Here is a 26680-nt window from a genome sequence, read left to right as displayed (position 1 = left end):
ATAGAGTTAAGGAACAATAAACTAAGCGTAGCGAACACGAATTTCCAGTTTGGATTTCGAACGTTTCTAATTTATATCGCAATTCGTCTCAAATACCATTGTTTCAATTCCACTGCATTTCCATTATCATAAAAGCGATTTCAAATATTTGTATCGAGGCATCTATCGATTTCTACGTAAATAGAGGAACAAGCCAATCGGATAATCGATATTAATAACGATTCGATTCGACACATACAGATTGGAAAGTATATCGAGGAAAGAAATAAATTTCCAATTTGAACTGATTGAGTTTTTCCTGGATCGCGAATACCGATGCTTCCGGTTTTCGGTTCGTTTCACGTTGCTACGCGGACTCGTTTAACTTCCGCGAACTTCAATGCCCGCAATAAGATCGATATCTCGACAAAAGACGTTATCTCGACATTAGACGAATCAAAAGATGACGAGGGAAGAAAAGAGATATACAGAAGGCTTCCCACCATTCAAGTCCACCGTCGCTTCAGCATCAACTTCTCTCTCGGTGGATGAAACTTGCACGCCCGTAAAAAGCGTTCTCGTGAAAAACGACGTATGTATCGGGTTTACTGGGGAACGACGTCGAGGATTCTATGCGATTGTGCTCACAAAGAGGAATTCGAGAAACGCGGGTAGTTGTGAGTGGCTAGATCAATGGGAATAGGTTTGCATTTATACTTTATCCGTATCTGTAAGAACTTTCAAGAGAAAGTAACGATAGGTGTTTAGAAAAAGTAAAGACAGTCTTGAAAAATGAATTAACTTGTTATTCATTGAAATGTAATCGTTGAAGCAATAAAATTGTAACAATTTTAATGGAAGCAATGCAATGAAAATAAATACGTGCGACATTTTCATAAAATTGCGGCATTGATTTTTGTAATTGTAGAGAGAAAAGATCTGACACACCTCATCCTGATGGGTTTAATAATTCCATTGTTAAATAAATTGTATCTCTATCTATTATCTCCATTAAATGATGGTAAAACGCCATTTTTAATCATACTGGCGACTCTATTTATCGGATTTCATATAAATTAAGCTTACCACGGTATTTTTATAAAAGCGCTTAACACAGAAATTGGCTGCAAACATCGCCTGCCATAGTCACCCAAGATAACCATATTTTACGATCCTTCTTTCGTTCATTAAGCGACGCTTTATTAAAATATCGTCATTCGTTAAAAGCTCGTGGTAATTTTGTAAGGGAGTAAACCAAGACGAGGATGGCTTAAGGATAAATGAAGCTACGAGAGTAGCCAAAAGGAGCGAGGAGTTACGTTAAAAATCCTAAAAAGAGGAGTGAGAGAGAGAGGGGGGAGAGAGAGAGAGAGAGAAAGAGAGATCCACGTTTCGTAGAGAAAATGCGGCAAGCTCGAAGTAACGAAACCGTTTCTCGTCTCGGTGGAAAATGAAACTCGAGCACGGAAGAACTAGTGGCGAAACAGAGGGAAAGAGGTGGAAAAGAAAAAGCTGGTTGGAGATTCCTGTCGAATTGTGACGTCGGTTTTGCGCGTGAAAACCACTTCCGCTGCTTTTCGATCTCCCTTTTTTCGAGAGGCGCGCTGATTGGATGGATGCGGGTTGGTGCCACGTCTGCATCTTTTCGATTCGCGAATCGGCGAATTTGTCGCGCAACGAAATTGCTGGACCGGCGACAACCGGCGAAACGACCGAACCAAAGAAACGAACCGGAATTCAATCCATTATGTTCCATCGTCGCGTCTCGATCCAATACGAGAACATACTTGCACCGAACTTGCTTCCGATCCTCCAACTGAATGACGGCGCGACTCGAAAGTCTTTCCGACTATCTTCAGTGCTTTTAATTGGAATGACGGTGCACGCCTAGCTTTTCGGATACTTTATTGGATAAACGAGTTTGCAGAAATACAATTTACACAACAGCGTCCTAATGTATCTTGATAAACTGCTATATTTTGCAAAAAAAGCACAATTCGAAAAATATATTTTACCCTTGAATGCCATTGTATTTATTAAAATACTTTTATAATAATTAGGTCCAAGTTCATTAAAGTATTTTCACTGTGAAAATGAAATTTATAGAATCTGATGAAAAGACACTTCGTTGGAAAATAAGAATATGTAGAAATACCTGCTGTAGCCATTGTAGGACTAGATCACTACGAGAATACAATTTTTACTTTCTGTAACTTTTCCCAATTTTATACGAATTTTTTCAAATGTCGTAAAGAGAGAAAATCTCCAAGGAACTAGCGCACGAACGTTGATGCACTTTTAAAGAGAATACGATGCATCCTTCCGAAGAGTGCTATCAAGAAGGAAAAGAGTCAAACTACCCAATCTACCCTAATCACTATTTCATTGCACCCGATCTGACACTAAGCGTATCTCTGTAACAAAACCGCGCTCGTTCGATCCACTTCGTACGCATGCTCTAGTCATCTTCCTAGTTTCAAACCCTGTAAGCTCAACGCTAACCAGAAAAGATCTACCATTCGCCGTTTCGATAAGGGGATTCCAACTTTCCTAACTCCGTTCTGTTCACCTAACATCCAATCGCTTGGAACGTGGAAGTCAGCCGTGTCATCTTACCCTTCGTATCTTGAAATCGTCTTAGGCCCTGTGCAGACGAATATCTTTGCAATTTCACGGATATTCAAGGATTTATATTTCCAATGGTTCCATATATACGAGCATACGATCCTGTTATCGGGAATTATAAAAATTTCAAATCGCACAGTTAACAGCAATTAACATTAGACCAGGTTTATGAAACAAATGCGATTATTTTGCTACTTTTAAATTCAACAATTTCAGTGCGCGTTCTTAATTATATCGTCTATTGTCACTTATTGCTTGGAAAGCTCCCAATTTTCAAATATTAACAAAGCATTTGAGATTTCTTTTAAATTAAAATTCATGTAAACATTCTTCTACGTATCTAAATGACAAATTGCGAGAAGAGTCCAATCCATTCTAATTACTATTTCGTTGTTTCTCGATAGAAATTAATGTACCATAAAAAGAAGTAACTAATAATCCAATTATAATAATATCAAATTGTAATAATTATCCAATTATACAAAGTCCTGAAGAATTAAGAATTGAATAATTAACGAGACGATTTTCACTCATCTATCGTTAGACATATCACAAGACGAATAAAGTTAAGAGAACGGATGTCAATCTGCCTTAATCGTGACAGAGAAATTAGATTTTCTGTTGTCTGATTAATCACGCTTCTATCCTATTTCAATGGCGATCCGGATGGAGGCGTGCACGATGAAACGAGAAGGAAAGCGAATCGAGCGATCTGTCTGGTACCCGAAGACGCGTTTCTTCTTTCAGCAGATAGAAAGATATAGGTAGAATACATTTTTCGAGATAATTTCCTGTCAGAAGACCCGTGGGAAGGACGTGCTCATCGGCCAGTCTGGAATAAGGTCGAAATACGATGATAGGAGAATCGAGGGCGATCTAGAGTTCAAGTCGACTCACGAGGAGAGCTTTCTTAGCGAATAGAATGCTCTGCAGGCTCGCGATTTATTCGACGCCACCTGACGAATATTTTATTAACCAATTAGAACGATTTATGAACGGATGGAGAGAGATTCCAGGACGATAAGATTTTGCCAAATTCCGGCTGGAAATTTACTGGATTACGAGGAAACGGGGTCTGGATAATTCGGATAGAATTTTGTAATTTCATAATAAAGGTGAAATATTCTTCTAATTCGACGGTTGAATGGTGCAGTTTCTTACGTTAAGAGGTTTGAAGCGTATGGATCGAATCACAATTTTGAGATTAAAAATCGAGGAATTTGTACGGGAAATATAGCTATACAATTGAAGATGAAAGGATATTCCAACTTGTACATACAGTATCTAACAAGGTTCGATTTCGTGTGAACAGGATTCGCCACATTTGATGTATTCTTAGTAACAAAAGTGTTTTCGATGATTCTTTGCTACCAATTTATAAATCTAAAAATTCATATTCATGTTCAATTCAAAGGGTTTTACTTAACTGTGAAAAAAACTTACAATTGGCTATAGCTTCCTACAATTATGTATTTGAAAGCTAGAAACAAATAATAATTATACATGAATTAATTAATGGAATAATAGTACATTAATGAATTACAGTAAAGTAACAATCGATAGATAAAACAAAGGATATTTAATAGATTGTATTTATACAGTGTCGAAGGAGCTTAACTTCTCAGAACTTTAATCGTGAGAAGATTACACTCCATAAACCTGCTGGAAACACTTGAATCGATTATTTTATAAAACTGTAATTTTCCAAGGAAATATCCCACTCTCTATGTATCGTCCTCCGGAACCTGAAAGAAGTTGAAGCAGCCTCGGATCAACTTCGTACAAGCTCGTCCCAGAGACTAAGATAAACGCCGGTCCTGGAACTTTTAATGAGCGCGTAACAAAGTTATATATAAGGAATAAAGAGTTGGCAGAAAATCGTGAAGAGTTCGCGATTAAGATCTTGCTCTGTTTGCGTGAACTTTTATCTCCATCGACGCAACTATTACGTGCGTACACGGGCTGGCCTGGTTCGAACGCTCGACTATCATTTTATAGCTACATCGAGTTCGAATCAAAAGCTCTTTTTTCATCTTCGATACCGTGAATCGCTTAATTTCACGTAGCAGCGATTTTCCATTTTTTTCTGCTACATACATTCTGATACTATACATATAGATGGAAGATTGTATGTGAATTTAATTTAGGAACGAGGCACAGTGGCACATTCATAGAATATACAATGATGACAAGTAGTGACATAGATCAGCTTTTTTTCATAAAAGTTTATGTGAATTTGTAAAAAGAGCGGTTCTTTATTTAACACGCTCGTAAAATATAAAAAGTAGAGATTCACGTTTTACAGCTACTTCAACACAAGAAATTAAAACATTTATCTCTTAAACTTGGAAGTTGTATTTTACAACGAAATTGAATAAGAAATGAATTTATCTAGAGACTTAAACAAAAATCTGGCATGTGCACGTTACTTTTGTTAACCACTTTGTTATTCTTAAATGGAGCGTAGACATAATTCTTGTTTTCTAAATAAATGGAGGAAACAGAGACCGAGGACGGGAGAAAACCTCTCTAAAGGGGAGTGCTTAATTTCTCCAGAGCTTCTAAAAATAATTTATAGAAACCTAAACCTTGCGCAATAAAAGGAAAGAGAAATATCTTTAAAAACAAAGAGCCAAGGCAGAGTTCCCGTTCCATGTGATAATTTGCCTCCGTTTCTTCCGCTTGAACACTCGAATCCAGGGTGTTACCATATAAACGACACGGCGTATAAATAACCGGGTCGACCAATTTCTCAAGCCGCAATCCTTCTAATGCTCGGTTTCGTTGCGCCCGGAAGTGGCTGCATTAGGAAAGCGAGAAACGTTGTAGCGTAACACTTCATTACGAAAATTACGTGATGCCATTCCCTACCGTAGTTGCTCTTACCATTCGCGATAAAACGAAGAAGGAAAAAAAATATGCACCTACCACCTGTACAAACGCATACATATATTTACATACGTGTGCAGCGTGTAGCTTCTGTTCAACTGAAATATTTCCGTTACATTTAGAATCGTGGATCAAAAGCTGTATAGAATCGAACATTTAGGAACATCTTTTTAGGAATGTGGAAATCTTAGTAACTTGCAGAAACTTCTTAGTCAACACCGTTTTATTAAATAGTGTTCTATACGTTTTTTAATTCTAATGGAAGGCTAATTTCAGAGATGATCCATAGTAGATCATTTGTTAATTGTAATATATGTTGCCATCTGTAATGATTCTTTTTGATAGTTTTTGATGCACAGACACCCTGCGTTAGTTACTGTATTACACAATAAAAATTTTGGAATTTGAAATAATTAAAAGACTAGATCAGAGTAAAACAGTAAAAACAGAGTTTTAATTTGAAAAAGGAGTACAGTTACGGTTTACAAATACGTCAATATATAAAATGCATAAAACTGTGCAGTAATTCGTACTATTTAATTTTACCTGAAACTTTCTCCTACATCTAACGGTCTCGAGAATGTACCTTTTCCAAATTGCACGTCACGTCACGTATAAGCTTCTGCACACGATAGATAGAGGAGAAGGCGAGAAAAGATGGTACGAAGAAAGATAGAAAAGCGAGTAGGGAGAGAGAAGAGGGCATCAAGTGGATCTAGAGAGTGCAAATTACGGGACTATGGCGCTAATGTTAACTACACGTTTTAGTAGCCTTGTTACCAGACCATCCTGATGCAGTCGCTTTCGTTGAGAGAACAGGACGTCGTTAATCGTGCTACTTTTAGATACCATTGTGCCATGTTCTGCGTTTCTTTCGCGCGTTCTCCAGCCTTTGAACGTTACAGCGTTCTCGGAGAAATGACAGTTTTAACAAAAAAGAGAATAGGGAAGACGACAAAAAACAAATTAGAGAAAAATATACGCGACTAACTGGCAGCAGCAAGGTGCTCGTATATCAAAACTGCAACATTATTTTAATTAAAAAGTTTTCCCTTTGAACATATCAGCTATGGACATTCAACGTCATTTTCGTTACAGCTATCCTTCATTGTAATTTATTTTAGTTTTTACGCAGATTGTAGTGTTTGAAGAGGGCGAGAGACAGAGGCAGAGAGAGAGAGAGAGAGAGAGAGTTGGGCTTTAAGCGGTGATAAATTGAATGGCGGAAGTCAGATGGGACAGAGAGCCGGAAAGAGGGTCGAGACGAATGTGCGACGCGCAAATTACGTGGCTCTGTCACCGATGTTAACGACAGACGTTAGCGGCGTCATTACAGGGTCACTTCGATGCGCCAGCTTTCGCCGGAGGAAACGGAGCGTCGTTAATCGCGCTACGCTTTCTCTTCAACCCCTCTCGCCTCTCTTTCTGTCTCACGCTAGCTCGTTCATTTTTTCTCTTCTACTTTCTCTAGATTTACCGTTATACCCTTGAAAATAGCTCTCTTGTGATGCTATTGCACGGCTCTTTGAGTATCATTCTCTTCTTCTATTGTATTTTACGATCTAGTCATATATGTTATTAAAATTACTTTAAGAGTAGTTTCCAGATCGTATTAGAATTTTCATGCACGTCTACATCGAATAAAATTCTCGTACAAAAGCAATGGTGATATGTGAGAATATCGTTCGACGTAAAAAAAGGTGTCTCCATTTAATCTCAAATATGGGATTTATTATGTGAACACCCTTCAGTTGCTTCAAAATCGAATATCATTAAGGTCTTCTTGCACGATTGAAACGACATCATTTGTGAAAGTTTACGAGGCATAAGTTATGAAACTAATATTAAATTTAATTATTACATACTTCGTATTCGTATCCAACAAGTTAAGATATTTTCTCTTGTATGACGGTGACAAGTTTGCAAATAAAAAAGCAAAGTTGTATAATTCAATTTCACAAATTACTAATCACCCTATATCTGCTCTGAATCTCTGAAATTAACAATTAAAAATCTACGACATTATAACTCATCACAAATACTCTCAATTACTTAAATCACCACACCAGGGGGTATAGATTCGTATTAGGCTCCTCCCCTGTCACGGTACCGAAACGTTAAGAACATTCGCGGATTTGTCACGACGATAATCCTCTCCCTGAATTCCAGGATGAATCAAACCGGATCGTCCCGTAGCCGAATGCAAATCGGTAGAAATTCCCGGTCGGAGATAAGGGATGAAGTGGCCGCACGGCTAACGATCGTGACTGGCTGTCGCGTGCTCGAGGAAGTGTTAAAACGTTCGATCGTAAGGCTCGTGTTTCCAGAAACTCCGGTGAAATTTCAAGGATCGTAACCGACGACCCGTGAACGTGAACGGGGTGAAAATTGTGAGCCGAACCGAGCCGAAACTGGCGACGGCGGTAGCGGTGACGACGAGGAGGACAAAGTTGGAATTTCCCGGGCGAGCGTTAACGAAGTTAACGAACACGAATTGAAACGACGAGAGCGGAGACAGAGGGCGAACGACGGTTGGAGGAAAAAAAGGAGACGCTTATAAAAACGAACGGCGGAAGGCCAGTGGCGGTGTCCGCGTTTTAGTAACCGAGTTGCTTCGAAATCCCGATAGGACACGGCCAATATTAAGTTCACCGATCGAGTCAGCGCCGCCTCTTTTGATCCCCTTATCCAAAACTAATTTTCCTTGAACACGGTGACCCCGTCTAAATATATTCATCCTTTGACCTCGTCCCTCTTACACCTTTCAATTGCCGCGAACTGAGTTTGACCCAAACCTCGTGGCAATTACTATTCGCGCGACACTTTGACCGGTTTCGGTCACTCGTGAAAGTTCATCGATGGTTTTCGATTGTTTCGCTGACTTTGCTGATGGAGACAGTTTCAAGATACAGATATTTTCAATAGTTTAGGAAGGATTGAATAATTTTGTAAGGTTAGAGTTACTAATTTAGAGAATCAAAATATGTACTACCAATAGAATTGATCTTTTTTTGTTCAACTGTGGATTCTACGATATATACAGAAATATTGAACAAGATTCAAAGGTAAATTTAACATCGAAATGATAATTGCTGAGCACATATATTCGCCAGTAAATTGTAGCTAACGTATCATTCCGGACGGATGAATTCGCTATTAGGACACAATGACGATTTTCATTCTATATATCCACCCACAGTACTCTAAAGGTTAGATAGCCGTATAAGCTGATATCATGTTACTAGGTCACTGTTTATTGTTCTCTGTCAAAACTTGGAAATAATCCCCATAACTATTGTGCCATAAGAAGATTTAGGTTCAATTCTTCACTCATGAAACTACAAACGCTTCTCCGCAGTAAATTCATATTTCTGTATCAAATTCTTTTCTAGACAAAACTCTTACATACTCAATACCTCGTTCAATAACGGTTACCGTAGTTCCACACTATATAGATCCTAAACTATCGTTGAACGTTGCAATAAATTCAATTGGCAATTTTCTACCATCGTATCAGGCTCGTCAATCTACAACCAGTGTCCGAACTTAATCACACAGTTCCTTTGAAAGTTCTCGTATCTATTCGTCCTATGGACGAGTTAATTTCCAGCTAGAAACATAATCACGACAGCGTAACGGCTCGTAAGGATTAACCTCGTGGCAGCGTACAGCTCGTGGAACGCGTTTTCGCCGTGTCCATCCTAGTCGAATTTAATGAGGCCTCTGGCAAACTTCATCAGTCTCGATATGGTATTCATGACGATTCCCATTACAGTCTGCTCGGCAGATATTTGATTTCAAGCGAGACCTCATGCCGATACGCATTTCGATACCGAACGAACTAATAAACGCGAACCTCGGTTACGATGCATAGCTTGTTCTTGTATATACCGCATGCTAGACGCACGCGAACGCACCGTTGGACGTTCCAGTGACCTAGCGTGCATTTCGCAAACAAATATAAGCGGACGCGCAAATTTCCTCGTTCGAAAGGGACTGGTTTGTACCGACGGCCAGTTATTGCTCCTCTGACTAGATTGCTAGTACTAATGAGTAGTGCTTGCCGATCTGTTCGATCATCTAGATCGAAATGATCGGTTTCGAAGTGGGAATATTGGTTTATGTGGGTTCCCCTTAAGGGTAGGTCAGCTTTCCAGTGGATATTTGTTGATTGAAATTAGTTAGAAGGGAGTCGCAAGGGAGTAATTATGAAAGAGTTACTTGAATGAGGAACATTAGTTGTTTAGTTTTAAATAATTATGAATATTGTGCCTGACCATCAATAGCACAATCTCCTAATAAGGCTAATGAAGCTTAAGCATAGTCGCGCTCTCTTGCACAATGGATAAGTTTCAAGTTGTGGTTCGTAGATTTTTCTTTCACAATTCTGTAGTTTTACGTTTGTTGAAGTAATTATTTCAAGAAAAACTCTATACCTTTTCTTTTGTATCTCCGTGACCTGCAGATCGCTGTTAGAGAATAGAATTTAGTGAAAAAATTCCAAATAAGGAGAGGTACATGTTATTGTGCTCTTGAATATAAATTTTACTTTGGATTACAAGGTTTAGAAACAAAAGAGCTATAAGTAGGTTTCTATTGTTGTTTCTTGTAACCTTCAGTTAGAACTACACGCCAAGGTTAACCTTTTGGTAATGTCCTTCGCTACAAATATATGAACGTGCTCTCTACTTTTCTTCTATTGTATTGTAACACTGTAAGAGTGAGGATCTGGATCAGCAGACACTATACCTGTACTTATACTTATACCTATACTTATTTCAATATATTTTTCTATTACAAATTCACTCACTCGTTCCCCTATCAGTCAATCTCAACAATGTTAAACAGAATTGCTACTTGTAAAACTTTGTTTTATTGCTAAAAGTGTTATTCCTACGATAGAGATTTTATTATTACTAATATCTTGTGATTGATGACTTGTGAAGTTTTATTAATAATATTACATCAATGAGAGATTCTTGATCGATCATTACCGACATCGAGATTATCGATTAAATACTTGAAATAGTAGAGTAATGAATACGGTAAAATAACCATTTTAAACTAGTTGTATACTTTTGTAAATAACGAACATGAGTAGTGAAGGAACCGGTGTAACAGATTTCGCAATGAGGAAAGGAAGGAACAAATTGATAAAATGAAGTGATTTTTAAATTGCCTTTTATTTATCTGATATCTTCTGAATATGTAGTTGCAACTCTGAAGAACGCTCTTGAAAGCTACTTGAAGGATAGGCGCACCTGTGTCAAGTATCCTTAAGATCTTCTGACCTGTGCAACTCCCGTGTACGACCCTTCAATGCGCCTCGTTTACGTTTCGCCCGAGTTTATGCGGGTTGCGACTACCTCTGTGGCATTCGACAAATTAAAAAATCTCGTTCCACGCGCGCGCTTGCTGGAATAACCGGGCGTTGTATAAAATTACGAGGAAATATCGAATATGCACATACTTTAATTCTCGCTGAAACTAACATCGCAATTCATAAAAATTCCTAAGCATTTCATGAAATTAAAATTTCTACGAAATACGAATTTCCTAAAGTATTATAGCGCACGATGAAAATTATTGTATTTCGAATAATTATTCAAAACATTGAAGTACAAAACCTGAAGGTGAGATATCCAATTAAGTGGTCGGTAAGACAACAGGAGGAATGGCACTGATTCAAAGCATTAATCGTCGTCATTGTAGCGAACTGTTGTTCTCGTTAACGGGGATACCGAGGAGCTTCCCAGTAAGTTGAACGTCCCCAAAACCACGGAAATCCGTTTTCCATTCTCTTGAGGCAAAGCCGCGCTATTCTCCTAAGACGCAACCGGCTGCTGGCTACCCTGGATAACGTTTTGGTCTGCTGATCGCCAGGGTTACACGAGTTCCGTGTACCTTGCGAACGCTTAAACCAGCCTCTACACAAACACCGTCTTATTCCAAGCTTTCAGATAAATAACCTTGGTACTTCCCTTTTTCTTTCTTTTTTGTGTCCGCTTTAGAACGCACGATTATCTTTATGTCAAGTTTCCGTGATCGTAACCGCAAAACACGCTCTACAGCGCAAAGTAGAATTTTACATAAAATTGCGTAGGAATTTACGTAGAATTTTGGTTCCTCTCGGGCTTCTCTCACGAGAGGTTTCAATATGAAAATCCCAACATGAGAATCGCAGAGTTAGTGCAGATTCTAGTGGATCGTTTAGAAACGTTAGAAAGCGATTAAATTCAAACTTAGCCAACTAAACGTGTTAATCGTGTTAGATAGGTAACAGAATCCGATTCGTTTTTTCCTCTTTTTCGTCACAGTTCGAACAGAGGAATAACAGAATGATCGACAATAACCCATGGGTAGATTGCGAACTAACGACTTCCACTTTGCGAACGATCGAAACAGTGTGAACCAGTTACACCGCAGCTAGCTAACCATGAATACGAGCGTCGAAATTGTCACGCCAATCACGTAGCGCTTGCCCGGGCGGGATTGGAATTTTCGTTCTAATTTTTCCGCCTGGCTTTGACTTCCGCCAGCCAGTTCTCGTTTTGTGCGACTCCGTGTCGACGCTAGTTGTGACAGCGAAGTTAGCGTACTAAAGAAATACAGAAACAGGTAAAGATCAGGGATACAAAATGACGAAACAGCAGATTTGATCCAAAGATATGACTAATATTTTTAAAATCAATATTTTATTTTAAAAGAGGAGTTTTATAATAAATATATTTTCAAAGAATCATTGGATAAAACAAGAAGACAATGTTGAATAATTTATGATTAGTTGACGAGATATTGAATTTTAAAATTGCTGTCATATAAAAGATTTTTATTTTCCCTGTTATAAACTTTATATCTAGAGATAGTTAAAAATAGAGATAGTTAAATACTCGAACAGAATATTTGTTGAAGTCTAAGACAATAGATTTAGTAGAATGATTTTACTCTACCACAAAACCCAAGATACTTGGAAAAGAAAAAAAGAAGAGCATTTTGAAATACTCTCGTTAATCTGAGAAAAATTTTAGGCGAAACCTAGGTAAAATTCAACAGTGGTGCACAATCAGAGCCGTTCTAAATTCTCCGCAATCGGATACTTTCACTGTACTCCTCGTTCCTACGGCTTTTCACTGGCACAATGACTGTTCTAAAGAACGCTCAGCCACGCCAATCCAATGCAAGCTCTCGTTCTTCTAGCAAAACCCTAGCTCTTGAACAACGCGGTTATACTTTACGCTCGGAAAAACTCTCATCTTTTCATAGTACGTTGTGTTTTAACGTGCGCTGCCCGAACAACGAGAGCAGAATGACGACGGTGGTTTTCTTCCTCATCACGGTCACCTGGTTCAAATTAAATTCGTACGTAATATATATGTAACTAGGAAGAAAAAAAAATACCAGAAAATCATGAAAATAAATTCATATTTTTGCGGATCGGAGAGGAAAGAAGTGAAGCGCCGTGCTTAGAATCATTTTGAACGAGACAAATCGTGTTATTTCACGTTGGTTATCGTCTAAATCTGTATGTTAGTGTTGGAATAAAGAATGACTTCTGCTGTTTCAGCTGGTACTGAATGAAAGACATCGTTCCGCTTTTAGATCGTGTCTACTACGTGACCCGACCAGGGAAACTCGCGACGGATATCCGACGTCGACGGTCGTTACCGATTATATCGGATGCTGTTTTTAGATAGCGTACGTCGCGGAGAATTAACCCGCGAAGGTCCATTGCTCTACATAGAAGGATATCTGACCTTTGTCCGCCTCCTTTCCCGATAAAAACATCAGAAACAGACTATTTCCGTAACGCTACGACCATCTCGATCTAATTAGCTCTTGTCCTTTGACGACTCCAAGTTTCATATAATCGCTTATTTATCGATCGATTAGAAATTATGCATGGTGTTCCAATTTTTTGTCAGCCAACCTTTCGTATAGCTTTGAGCAAGAAGGTACATTAAACAAATATTAATATACGTGGCATATTGGTACGAAATATTCGATTCATTAAAAAGGAGCGAAATCAAAATTTACATCTTAGGATTCATTTTTAAAATGTGCATTTCGTATTTTTCTTCTAACTTTCTAATAAAGCCTTAAATGACTTGCATCTACATAAATTATCTTTCCTGTTTTATCTATGGAATATTTTAGCAACGTGTAGCCGAGACAAGAACTGAAACGACCTGTGTGAGTTATCGTTCTTGAAGCAGGTTTTTCGACGTTTGAGGAAATTTCTGTGAACGGTTTTATCAGGCTGAAATATTTCGACGAGCTTATCGATGCCTGATAAGAGTAGCGAGATCCCATTTCCTCGCTGTAATCGGGACAGATCGCAGTGACGTTTCCGGTACTAGGGTATCGTGAACGTTCCCGTGAATGATGGAGCAACGAAAGAATCGGGACATCGTCTATTATTTCAAGATTGCCCTCGGCGCTCGCGGAAACAGCACGATATTACATCGTCGACTTTCGTCCCTTTCTCCAGAGGGATCCAGGGCTCATCACAGATATTGAAAACACAGGAGGAACAAACAATAATGGGACATCAGTTATCGATAACTCGAAAGGATGCGTTTGAAGCTTCATCGAGTTGTAAATGGTTCGATCGTTTGCATTGTTGATGGTCTTCAAGGGTTGGTTTAAGCCTGAAATCAGCTGTTACTGAAAGTTACTGGTTTAATAAGTGGAAGTATTTAGATATTAAACACAGAGTTAAGAAACTTTTATGTATATTGCATGACAGGTATTTGTGAGACTTAAGATTTTCAATATTAAAACTGCGGAATTAATTCTTTACAACGTTACGAGACTTGGTAATTACATAATTTATAAAATCATGAAATTTTATTTCATTTACACATCATCGTACTATTACATTGTATCAGATCTTCTTTTCTGTTGCATTCCCTTTAATTACAACACTGCACGTTATATTCTTATATCGTCATCAATTAATCTCTTTGTAACAATTATTAATTCCAAATGTCCAAATGAAACCCTTTTATTTTATCTCTAATTATAATTTCTGTTTCCTGTAAGTAAACAAAATTCCAATTATAACGGATCAAACTGAATAGTACGAAAGTAAAGTTCTCCAGTAACCGTATAATATTTCAAAATTTAATATTCCCGCCATTGACACACAAAAGAGGATACAACGTCGGACTCTAATCCTCTAAGGACAAAACATTCCTCCGTGACACGGTAACCGTACGAAACGTTATTTGTCGTGCCAGCGAAGTTACTTTCACACGACGAGCTCGTGCTCCTTTTAATCTGGAGCTCGGGCCGTATGCTCGAACATTGTATGTGCTACATTTCCAGGGCGATGCGATGCCCTGGCAATCTCACGTTTCCAACGACGCGGTCGTGGTACGTCGAGGAAGAACACGTGAACTTTTATGCGTTTCGTATCCACGTCGGGGATGGGCAACGGGCAAATCGCATTTAACTTGAAGCGGAAGGTCCGCGGGAGTGGGCGCGCACGAAAGTGAGGCCCCTTTGGGATTATAATCCGGCACCCTCTCAAGTATCCTGTTTACGACGACCGCCAAGGTAATTCCGCTTGAACCGTCAGCAGGGCCGAGCCTCGAGAGTCGAGCTTCAAAAGCCGTTCTTGAAAGGAAGAACACGTACCGCTCCGGGGCTACTTAATTTTCAGGATTTTCCATCGTGGCTCCTCTCCCGGAACGCTTATAATTCGTGGATGCATTTTAATGCAACGCGGACGTTGCGTCGCTCTTGAGAATTTCGTGAGGCGAACATCACGAAACTTAGCTGGGAATAATTTTCTGTCGGGACTATCGGGGATTTCCTTCCACTTCTTCTTCTTTTCTATTTCTTTCACTTTCCTTCTTTTTTGTTTGCCCTTTTTGGAGGGCGGGTAGTGTAGTCGAAGATGTTGATCGAATTGTTATTAACCGAGAATGGTTCTTGTTTTAAGAACGTTAAAGCAAAGTTTGAAAGTAAATACCGTTATTAGATTGGGTTTAGAAGTGTACTTCTCGTAAGAGAGCACAAAGAGATTGTATAAAGTAATGTTAAACAGTTCCTTTACTTCTTTCATTACGGAGAACTGTATTTATTTTACGGGAAGAAACAAAGTACTTATAAACAAGAGGTGTTTAAGTTTCTGAGATCTGTAAACACCTGAAAAGGCGAAGTTTTGATCATTTTATCGTGGATATAATGCAAGATTTTTGTATGCACGTTATTTCAAGAAATTAATTGTTCAAAGAGAATATTCAAAAAATAGAACATTTTTCCTCCTAAGCTCGAAATTGTTTAATCTCTTCACTATGAATCACTACTTGGATAAATACCACATATCTCCATACGTCTATTCTACACAATAATTCGCATCATTAGCCAACTCCATTGTGAAACTTGATCGTTCAAACGATCCTCGTACATCGATGGAACATCGTATATTGTCTGCGTAGTGAATTCACGGATAGGAATAAAGAAGTCGTTTGTATCGGTTTACCGTATCGAAAGAACGAAGGGAGGCGGTTGCCAAAATACGGTATTGTGCACAACCGATTATCACTCGTAGGGGATGATTAATCGCATTGAGCGGCGAAGGTGCGCCCGCAAATTGCGTCAAACATGCGATCGGTCGAAATTGATTCGACATGTAGCCATCTGGTCCATCGGTTATGGGGCTTGAATCAGTGGCCGAAACTTCATCAAAGTTTCGCGTCCGACGTAAATTGGAAACACCTCAGAGTTGCCCCGTTTCCCGGCGAATGAAGCCGTTGCGTTCGAAGGGGATCGATGTCTTAACGATGCGATGAAACGAGATGAAGTGGACGAGATGAACTAGACTATATCTGAGAAAAGTTTTGGGTTTGTCTGCGTTGTTTCGTAAATAGAAGTGTTCAATGGCTGTCAGAAAATGATAGGAAGTTATATTGTTCTTGGTTATTGATCTTTAAGTAGATTCAACCTTCGAATCAGGCAAGTTTCACACTGAACGGATGTTGGATATGGATCAACGCATAATATATCTTTTTCCATGTGTTTCTTATTTTTCTTATCAAAATATATTTAATTGGTAGATATGATATATTTTTCATAGTTCTGTATAAAATGGAATTCTGAGAATCCGAACCAACGCCCACCAATTTTCAGTCCACCGTGACAATCTCCGACCCTTTCCACGAAACTTCCTCCGCTCCAGAAATTCTTCGACGAGATCCTCAGTATCGATGAAGCGACATAATCCATTTCTGTGGTTGTGCATGACGACGATGGCGCTTAATGAATTCCCCCGCGAAGTCGAAAAACTTCTTACTCTGACAGAACCCTTCCCACTTTCGGTGGTAGAGGTTGGACTCGAGAGGAACCGCTGAGTTTCGCCGATTAAAATCCTCTCGTTTCACGAAATTCCAGGCGGAGCACCGACTACTCGGTCAGAGTTTTAATATCAGCTTCCCGCGTGACGGTTTTGAGAATCGAAAGGACAAGACGGCCGTCTGGTGTACGTGGACTGTTTATGACGGCGAAGATCCAGCAACGGTTCGAACTTGGTTGTCTGCTGGTTGGCTCAGCCCCTCTGCGCCACGATTCCCGCAAAGGAGAGATATTATCGGCATTCTACGAGTTCGATTGCCGCGGCCCTGATTCACCTCCTCTTTCCATTTCCTCCGGTTCGAGGGTTATCGACACCCTGTCAACGGTTTCGCGCTTTCGTTGTCGGGGGTGGCCCACTTATCGAGTCGATTCCCGTCGAACAATAAACAGCAGCCACGATGAAACCGACGAAAACGACGACGTCGAGGTCATAGTTTCGTAAAACATTCGACGACGATGTTGTTTCAACGATAACTATGTTTCCTTCTACAGGCCCCCTCCCTCTTCCCCCACGTATTTTCATGTATATCGCGAGGTAGAAACGCGTGTTTCATTAGAGGCTTCGTACACTTTTCAAACGAGCCCCTTTCTCGTCGCGCTTGCAATCGATTTTCGTCTTTCACTGTACGTATTTAGCTGGAATTTCTCCAATAGACTCGTTGTTGCCTCGCATTTCCCGTAATAATTATTCTTCGTTGATTGATGTTCGCGGGTGGGTGGACGCGCAGCGTTTTTCCATTTCCCGCATCGTTTTGTTCTTCCCAGCCAGATCTGGGTCAACGGAAACGTATTTTCCATCGGAGGAACGGAAAAACGACGCGAGTGAGGAGGGACCACGATCGATCAAAATCGAATGACACCACGGGAAAAAGTTCACTCGATGGAAATGGAACGCTCGAGGAAAATGTTTCTTTTTTTCGCTCGCTCTCTCTCTCGCTCTCTCTCTCGCTCTCTCTCTCTCTCTCTCCAATCCCACCCTTCGACCAGCCCGTGCGGTTCCTTCTGTCGTTCGCGTTAAATGAAAATATTGATTTTCGCGCCTCTAGTATAATATTTATAGAAATTAGATTTATCGGACTAGCGAAATAATTCTTTTTATAATATTTTATAATATTAATAGAAAGTCGATATCATGTACAAACCAAGTCATCATGTGTTATTCTTTCGCACGATCCATCATAACCACCGTATAAACGTTCAGAAGCCAAACTTTTATCAAGTTGTTCGGAACACAAGCTCTCGAAGGGATCATTTCATCCTCTTCTTCAATCACTATCATTGTCTTTATTCGCTTGCACATGGTTCTCGAAATTACTGTTACTGATAAATCCTCTGTGACTCTGTTGCGAGTAAAAAGTTTCAGCAGTCGTCAATTGGTGCGGTCTCTCTGTTCCTCGGTAAATAATCGACAAACCGCTTCTACGGACATGAGATCAGTCCAACGAAGATTAGAATGTTCATTCGACGTTCGAGTTGTTGAAGATCTCGGGATCGGAGCTACTAGGATCCGAACACACAGCGGATGCTTCTCCTCCATCGAAGATTTCTTCCATCGATACGACAAATAATAGCTGTCCCACCCATATCCGCGTGAAGTCCTCGTCAGCGTCGGACAAGTTATTTTCCATGTTCGACACGACCCAACCGTCGAATCCGTCGTGTCTCCCGGTCCTCGTTCTTCAATTTAACGTCGCGATCCCTTGTCATTACAAATCGGATTCCGCAGCCGGGAACGTCTTTAAATCCGCAATCGTTCTCGGAGACTTTGACCTAGCCGAGATTAGGAATCTGTCTGTCCAACCTGTGATCCACCAATGATATAAATTTTACGGGGACATTACCTTTTTTTCTGATATCGAGTCTTCATGCTCTTCAGGGGAGACATTAGAAATTTTGGTTATCCATTAATTATAATATACGTTATTCATTAATTTGAGCAGTAGGTAATGTTTAAAATTATTAATAAGATTAACGAATGTGAATTTAATTTCAATATATTATTAGTAATGATAAATATCGTGCTTAATTATTACTTTGCCAATAATTCGTACATTTTAATAAAATTTATGTTTTGTATTTATATCGTTGCTACAAATGTTCACACGATATGAAATTCTTACAAATAGTAATAAAAATTGGAATTCAGTAGATATAGGAAGGTGTAAAGAATATAATTCTAAATTTTATGCATGTGTAATTTTATATTATAAGAACGTTAAGTTTGCACCATAGAATCCAATACAAAATCACGTGCTACTCTTTTATGAAAAGCTTAACCGCAGATACTAAAATAAAAAGCATGGGCTCACTTCTGTTCAATACAGAAGGCAACACGCGATTTATCTATATGTACGCGAGTTCGTTGAAAAACTTTATTTCTGCAGAATCCTACAAATCTCCTTCCAGCTACCGCTTCCGGTTTATTGGCTGTGAAGCGTTATGTATGCACGTTGAAGATTCCCGAGATACGGATTTACGGTCGGCGAACGAAGACGTACATATTTTAACCCCTTCTCTGAATTTCTCCCCTTCGATTCTCACCACACGTTCAGTTTTTTCCACCATGGTATGCCGTTGTTCTGCACGATCGCCGACTCCTCTAGCTCTCCGCGTGATTTCACTTTTGTAATTTTCTGCATCGAAATTCTTTAATAAAAAGCTCTTTAAAAAAGAGAAAGAAAAAAAGGAATTCGATCGAACAGGGACGATTAAATTTCTGGAGAATCAGAATGTGGAGGGCAATGACTATATTCGCGATCGAGCTGAATGCACTCGACTCAGCAAACACGTGACCCTTGATGACTTCTGCGATATAATATAACTATATATGTTTTTTCTGTCATTCCTACGCTCTAGGAGATGTCAATAAAAATGCAATTTCCATGGGACGTATTGCTTCGGCAGCGATCGTAATGCCTCGCGAAATATTTGTTTACTTACGTATCTACGATATATTCGTCCAGGAAATATGGATTCACGCCTCGGTGGAGGTAGGACGAAACATTTGGAGAACGGGCGAAGAAATTGACAGATCTTCTTCCCTCACTTTATCCCTCTTCCCGTCCCTGTTTCCACGTTCAACCCCTCTTTGTCGATGTACCGCTAACGTCGTGGAACTTTCCCGTGGCGCTTTCTTCGCGCACCATCGCGCGCCATCGCGCCCTTTATTTCCCTTACATCCGAACTACCTTTCGATCACAGGCTTTTACTTTTTCCCCGTGGCAGTCGGCTGTCGAAGTATTTTGTAATCCCAGAAAATGGTGTATCCCAAAAGGAAACAGATTTCACCCCTGAACGCGCCCTTTATGCACGTCTGAGCGTGATATTCTTGTTTCTGGCCGCGTGCTCTCAGATTTGTCGAAATCTTAACGTACCGAACTTATCCCCTTTCCTGGAGGGGAGACACCATGAACACTGTTTTCTGTTTTCTCAAGAAACGAACGGAATCCTCGTTGATACAGGAACATAAAAAAGCCTGAGAGGATTTTCAATTAAATACACGCACTAGTATTCTCAATTATTCTCGATTATTCTCGAAATGGATGTACTATAAATTAAAATGGATCTACGTTTTTAATGTTTTTTCTTTCGGTTATGGATCGTGTCAATTTCTACTCAAACCATCAGAGTAATTGTTATATGAATTGTTTAATAATTTGACGTTTTAATAATTTGACGGATTGCAAGGAAATCTAGTGTTTAATCGAAGGTTAACAATATTCAGATTCAACATGCTCGTTGAACCATGCTGGCATTTAAATGAAAACTAATCAAATTAATATATCCATTTTAAATGTCCATTGTAACCCAGTTCCATATCAATCCATTCGTTTAATAAAACAAAGATATTTTCTCTGAATTATTCCATGTCTAACATTGATTCATTTATTTTTATCCATTTCAGTCTCAAATAACAATATTTAAAAAAAAAGATCTTAATCTTCCATTCGCGTATATTCTTTTATATTCCGCGAGAGGGTCGCACGAAATTCATTATACCAGCGAATTTCTCAATTAAATTGACAATGCATTTGACTGGGAAGAACCAGGAATGACGATGAAATACTCTGCGTATCGAGCAGGCTTTCGACATTAACGGGGATTCCCCTCCGAAATTTATAAAGCTCGCGTTCTCTAAGCTTGCCGCATAAATAATGCATGTTCGCCACGGAAAGAAACAGATAGAGGTGGGAGGAGGGGAGTTTGCTGTGAGGCAGCTTAACGCCGCTTGTCCCCCGATCCTTTTTTGCCATCGTCGTCCGTTTAATCTGCGCGAAATTTTGCAAGAAATCCGCTCGTTGATATTCACTGGGACTCGATTCGCGTGCAGGCCTCGTCTCCATGCAAATAACGCAATTAAGAGATTCGAATATAGCCGAGATAACGCTCTCTCGCCCACAAACAGTCAACTTTTTCTTCCGGTCTCGCCCACACCACCTTCCCTTTCGCGTTCACCTGTATCTCGAACGATTTGCATAGAAAGTCACCCTCTAACGAAGTCGTGACCATCTTCTCTGTTCGCTTTCATTGAAGGAAGAGAACTAGCAGCTTAGGTCAATTCAGTTTCCAGGAAATAGGAAAAAAAAAATATCGCATGTGGGAATAATTATTTAAAGGATGATTTGTTCCGTTGCATTGAGGCTGAGAGTTTACTTAATTATTCGCATATATATTCTTTTTAATTAGGATACGCTGAATATGAGATATTATCGAAACTTTGATGATTTTACATCGTATTTTACTTTTATATTCTGTATCCTCAATATCCTTCTATATTGTTGTATTGTGATATCATTTGTGAAGTAATGACACCATTGTGTTAAGTCCAATAATTTTAATAAAGGATAATGGTAATGCAGAAAACGCAATAACTGATTAACACGTAATTAACAAGACAGTATAATACATACGACAGACATAATAACGATGAAATATAAAATGACTTGCATACAAATAAGAAATTTTAAAACGGTACTGAAATAATTATGTCGGATATGACTGATAGCCTGAGTTCAACTAGCTCCTTCCTCTTTGGGGAAAATGTCTCCGACTCTACACGCGTGTCTACTGAAAAATGGATGGCCATCATATTTTTAAGGACAGGCATGGTCAGACATCACGTAAACGTGACTGCAGCCGCCAGAGTGTTGATAATTTCTATAAAACGACGAAATTTGTGTATATTTAACTCTTCCACTTTCGAAACAGTTAAATTTTACAGTTAAATACAAATATTCAATCTGAAAATTCACCTCGAATTCATCCTCGAGATCGTGTCTCGGTAGACCTCTCTTATCTGAAAAATATAAACATCATTCCTAAGTTAACTCTGCATGCAGGTACGTGATTCTGATAAGAGGCTCTTTAATCGTAAACGAAAAGGTAGATATCGGCGCGAAGAGTAAGAAGGTATGTTTCACGAGAAGCTGATTTTCGGAGAGGTACAAACGTGATTGGAATTCCAATACCTTCGTCCGTGGGAAGAAGTTCATTACAGTAACGAACGTCCGTAGACCTTTATCCCGTGGGTCAAGCTGTTCTTAATTTTCTCTCAGACATAGCACGCGAATCGATTCGTCGTCAAGAATCTGTAAATGACTGTATTGCGGAAATATTGAATTGCAAACAGATTTTGAGTCGTAACATGTTAAAGAAAATAATGAAAACTACATTTATGATAATAATGAAGCAATCGTAACAGCCTCGATATCGATTTAATTTGTCTGTAATTTCAGTCGTACAAATGGCAATTTGTAAAATGCCAACTGGAAGATTAGTCTCGCGTTCCGAGTTTGAAAAAGAATAACAGAACGAGAAAGAGGGAAGAATCGTTTGACGTAGCGTCGTTTTCTCCCTCCTGCTGGTCGAAGAAAAGGTTATTCACCGTCTAGAAGCGCGAAGTTGAGAGGCCGAGCCCGCCCCTTTGTCAGCCCTTTTGATGTTAACAAGAGAGACTTCAGCTTTCTATTGCCGCGACAGCTTCGACAGATTTTCGTGCACACGTGTCGATCGATTCCACTCTTTTCGCCATCTCTTTCTTTCTCTTGTCGAAATCTTTTGTGGCCTACGGAGGTCGTGAAACGAGGGCTTCCATCATAAATAGCGTCGGTTTTCCGATTCCGATAGATGGATCGATGGAAAGTTTCAAGGTCTGTAGGAGAGAAGAAGGGGTCGACGGAAAACGAGAGAAGGCTGCCGATGTAGAAGTTCAACGAGTTTTCAACGAAATGCTCGTAAATCATAAGGAAGGTATCTGTCGATCCGTGCAGCGTTTCGTACAACATCTAGAAACGACATATTGTTCCCGATCGAAGTGTTCCATAAATCAAACGTAGCTCGCCACGAGCATAACCAAAATAGATCCGTTTAAGAAACGTGATAACTTTCGAGACGACCATTGTTGAGGAGGAGGTGCAATCATATTGGCAGGTAATCAAATCGCACGGTTGACGAAGAGCCAAATGAAGGAGGATTTATTGTAAGCAAATAGAATTAGAAGTTACGAGTGCCTTGAGTAACCTCTGGTTCCGGCTGCTGTGACGCTAACCCAAGTAGAGCTAACCTGACCTAACTAAGTAATTCAATTAGAGAAGCGCCGAAGACGGTACGCCCGGAACCCGTCCACGGAATCTCGGTAACGTTCGTTGTCTCGTCTCTACCTGGCTGCGTTCCGAATCGTACCCTCTGCAACTTTGTTCCCATGGTCGATTCCTTATTGCTAAATTGGCTGTAGGTTTCAGCGAGGTCACGACTAACGAGAAACTTAAACGAATACAATTTGTAGCGAGCATCGAGTTTATACGAAAGGATCGGTGCAATCTTTCGCCGGATAAAATTAAGGGAAAAGATTTAAATGAAATACGGATATGTATTAGACGTTAAAATATTCTGGATAGAGGGATATTTTCACGATTGTTTGGTTCTGAGATTCTGCGTCGAGTGCTTCATTGTTGTTAACAAATTCTTTATCAGAAGATCTTCTCTGATTTATTAACTAGAGTTCCTGAAAAACGACATTAAAAATTGACCAAATCTTTTGTAGAGCAAATTGAATAAAAGAGAGTGAAAATATGGTATAGTTACGTGTTAAATATTAAAAGGTCTTTTACGGGAGACGTTCTTTCTATCTGCAAATTCGGAGACACATGTTGCATTACTCTTTCTCAATTCATGAACAGATCCTTTACTTTCCTGTCTTTTTGTTGTAATCTCACCGATATTATGTACACCCACGCACTTTGATGCGCAGGTGCAGAAACTTCTCCCTCGGTGACCTACACTTTTATTGCACTGCTTGCTGCCCGGCGAATCCGGAGAAACGCAGAAACCGCTTCAGTATGAAAATCACCGATTTACCCCACATTCCAGGATAGTTTTACAGTTTCAAATACAGTCTCACAAATAACTTCATACACAGTTTTATTTTACATCCAGGTTTCTCTTATCGTCTTAACACTATCTGCGGATATTTCTATTTTAATAAACATTTTGTATTCTTCACATAAATACGTAGAATAATGAAATTCTTGCATCAGAATAAGAATTTTTAAAAATACATCTTCAAGGCATACATTTCATAAATACTTTGTGTTTCTAAGGACCACATCATTAATGTCAACCGAAGTAGGTTACGAGTCATCGATATAGGTGGAACCAAGATGGAAATCGTCATTAGAGTATAATCAGCAATCGTGGGCGATTGACGTCTCTGGTATCGTCATTAACGGCACACGTAATTTGAAGAGTTATTATCGTCAAACTCAATGACTACGCGTGTTATCAATAGTCGATCCAACAGTCCAAGAGTAAGTCCAACTTCGGCTTCACCGACCCGAGGATAGTTCCTATCGCATTTCACGCTCCGAGATAACCAGTTTCTGGCGCTAAACCCCTAGAGTCGTCGGTGTCGAGTCTCAAGGCACAGGAGTCATCAGAGTCGTGCCTCGCGTTTCAGTGTCGTCGATATCTTCTCCTGGAAACCTTCTGTCGCCAATAACTTGTTCTCCTCCGTTTTAACGTTTCGTACTGCACTCTGCATGGTTTCATACCCATTAAATTGCTGATAAACGTGAATTTCAAGTTTATCATACTCTGTTACGAATATGTTATATTTACATACAGTTGTATCATTACAACATTTGTACACGTATAATATGTACGATATATATTTCAGAGATAGTATTATTTTATTTTAAAGGGCTCATTAAAATAATACGTATTCGCTAATGACAGAGTACAATTTTCTGTAGGAATATTATTGCAATTTCCGTATAATATGAAATCCATCCATTTTTAGACTGATATTTATATCTTCTCTTATAATGATCCATGGAAATGTGACAAAAATTGAAAAATTCATTATGGACACGTAAAATAATTACGAAACTTCATACGTTCTAAATGAACAAATTCGCGCTCCAAGCAGAACTGCGCGAATCTTCTATCAAACTTAGCTCAATCCCTATAAAAAATTACTTTGATTTAAATAAAAGTTATGTGTATTCCACTAGCTGTATCTTTCATTTCTAACAACATGTAATAAAAATAATGCTTGAATTTCCAATAATAAACATAGAATAAAATGTTAAAAACAACTTCGTCCAAACCATTCGGACGCGTTCAGAAGAAAAAACCCAAATGACATATCGTTTTAATTAAAAGAAAAAGAGTGAAGAACGTCAGGAGCGCGAAGATACTCTACGAGCGATAAGTTTTTATGTGGAACATAGGTCCTGTTGATGGAAGAAGTTCTTCTTTCTCGAAAAGAGGTTCAGATATCGATTCTCGTCCATTCGACGAAGGACTCGGACGTGCTTGCTTTCTAAACAGTTCTCCAACACGGCAAACGACCAGTCCGATCTCGGATCGATGCTGGACTAATCTCGAAGAAACTTCGTCGGCTTGACCTCGTCGATCTTTTTCCGAAAACACGATTCCTTCGATTGCGAGATACATGTTCGATTATGTTCCTGCCGTCGTTCTCGATCGTCGCGCGAACATGCTTCGTCAAAAAGTTTTCGAGGAACGTTGAAACAGTTCGATCGTATTTTTCATCGTGCCACTGACTGTTTCTGCGTAATAACACGGCGATACACTCCGTTAGTTTCGAGGCACGTTTTCGTCTTCAAGACGTGCACCGTTTCCGTCTGGCCCGTTTGATCTCGTTTCATGAGGAGAATAAATCTATTTCTGTTACAATGCAACATAGGTTCGTTTCTAGTTCGATGATATCTTTTTGACGTACAAAGTGTTACATGCGAATGTTGTAACTTACGAATAATTGAAAAAATTGTTTCAAGTTTATATAAATGATAATTTAATAATAATGGTTTAATTACGAAACGGTTTCATCAATGAAAACTGCCAGAAACTGTAGATCTTGTTAAAAAGATTTGTCGATAAAACGAACTATCGTGTAGCTAGAGCCAACTGCGGTTTCGCAGTAGTATGAGCTTGGCCGATTCTCTGGTCAGACGGTTTATCAACTAAACAGTAAAAATTCGTATTTAATCAAACCTGAATTCTTTTTTTTACTTTTGTACAGATGTCTCTATGTTCTTCTTCCTTTGTATCATACATTTTTCGTTCTCATTAATTTTTTATTCCATGCATTATATTTCGGTCCCTAGAAAAATTCAAATTTTAAGACAAACGTACAGGTCGTTCATAAGCAGCGCACGCGAATTGATAAAAAATTGGGCGGCTCCTTCGCGGGCAATAGCCTTCTGCATCATTTACGAAGAATACGTAAATTTCTCTAGCGTGTGCCATGCCATGAGAATCAACCGTAAATATCACGGACCAGTATGGATCACGCAATAACTCGGTT

At 39.3% G+C, this 26680-nt stretch overlaps 1 protein-coding gene across 8 annotated transcripts in view; it reads left to right on the top strand.

Annotated features, from left to right (window-relative positions):
- Positions 1–26680, top strand: part of LOC122577820 — a 266738-nt gene that overhangs the window by 138459 nt on the left and 101599 nt on the right. The window lies entirely within an intron of this gene.

Source organism: Bombus pyrosoma, linkage group LG2 (assembly GCF_014825855.1).
Source record: "Bombus pyrosoma isolate SC7728 linkage group LG2, ASM1482585v1, whole genome shotgun sequence".
Classification (NCBI taxonomy): Eukaryota; Metazoa; Arthropoda; class Insecta; order Hymenoptera; family Apidae; genus Bombus; species Bombus pyrosoma.
The sequence above is the reverse complement of the archived record's forward strand: the minus strand, read 5'-3'. Positions and strand labels throughout refer to the sequence as shown.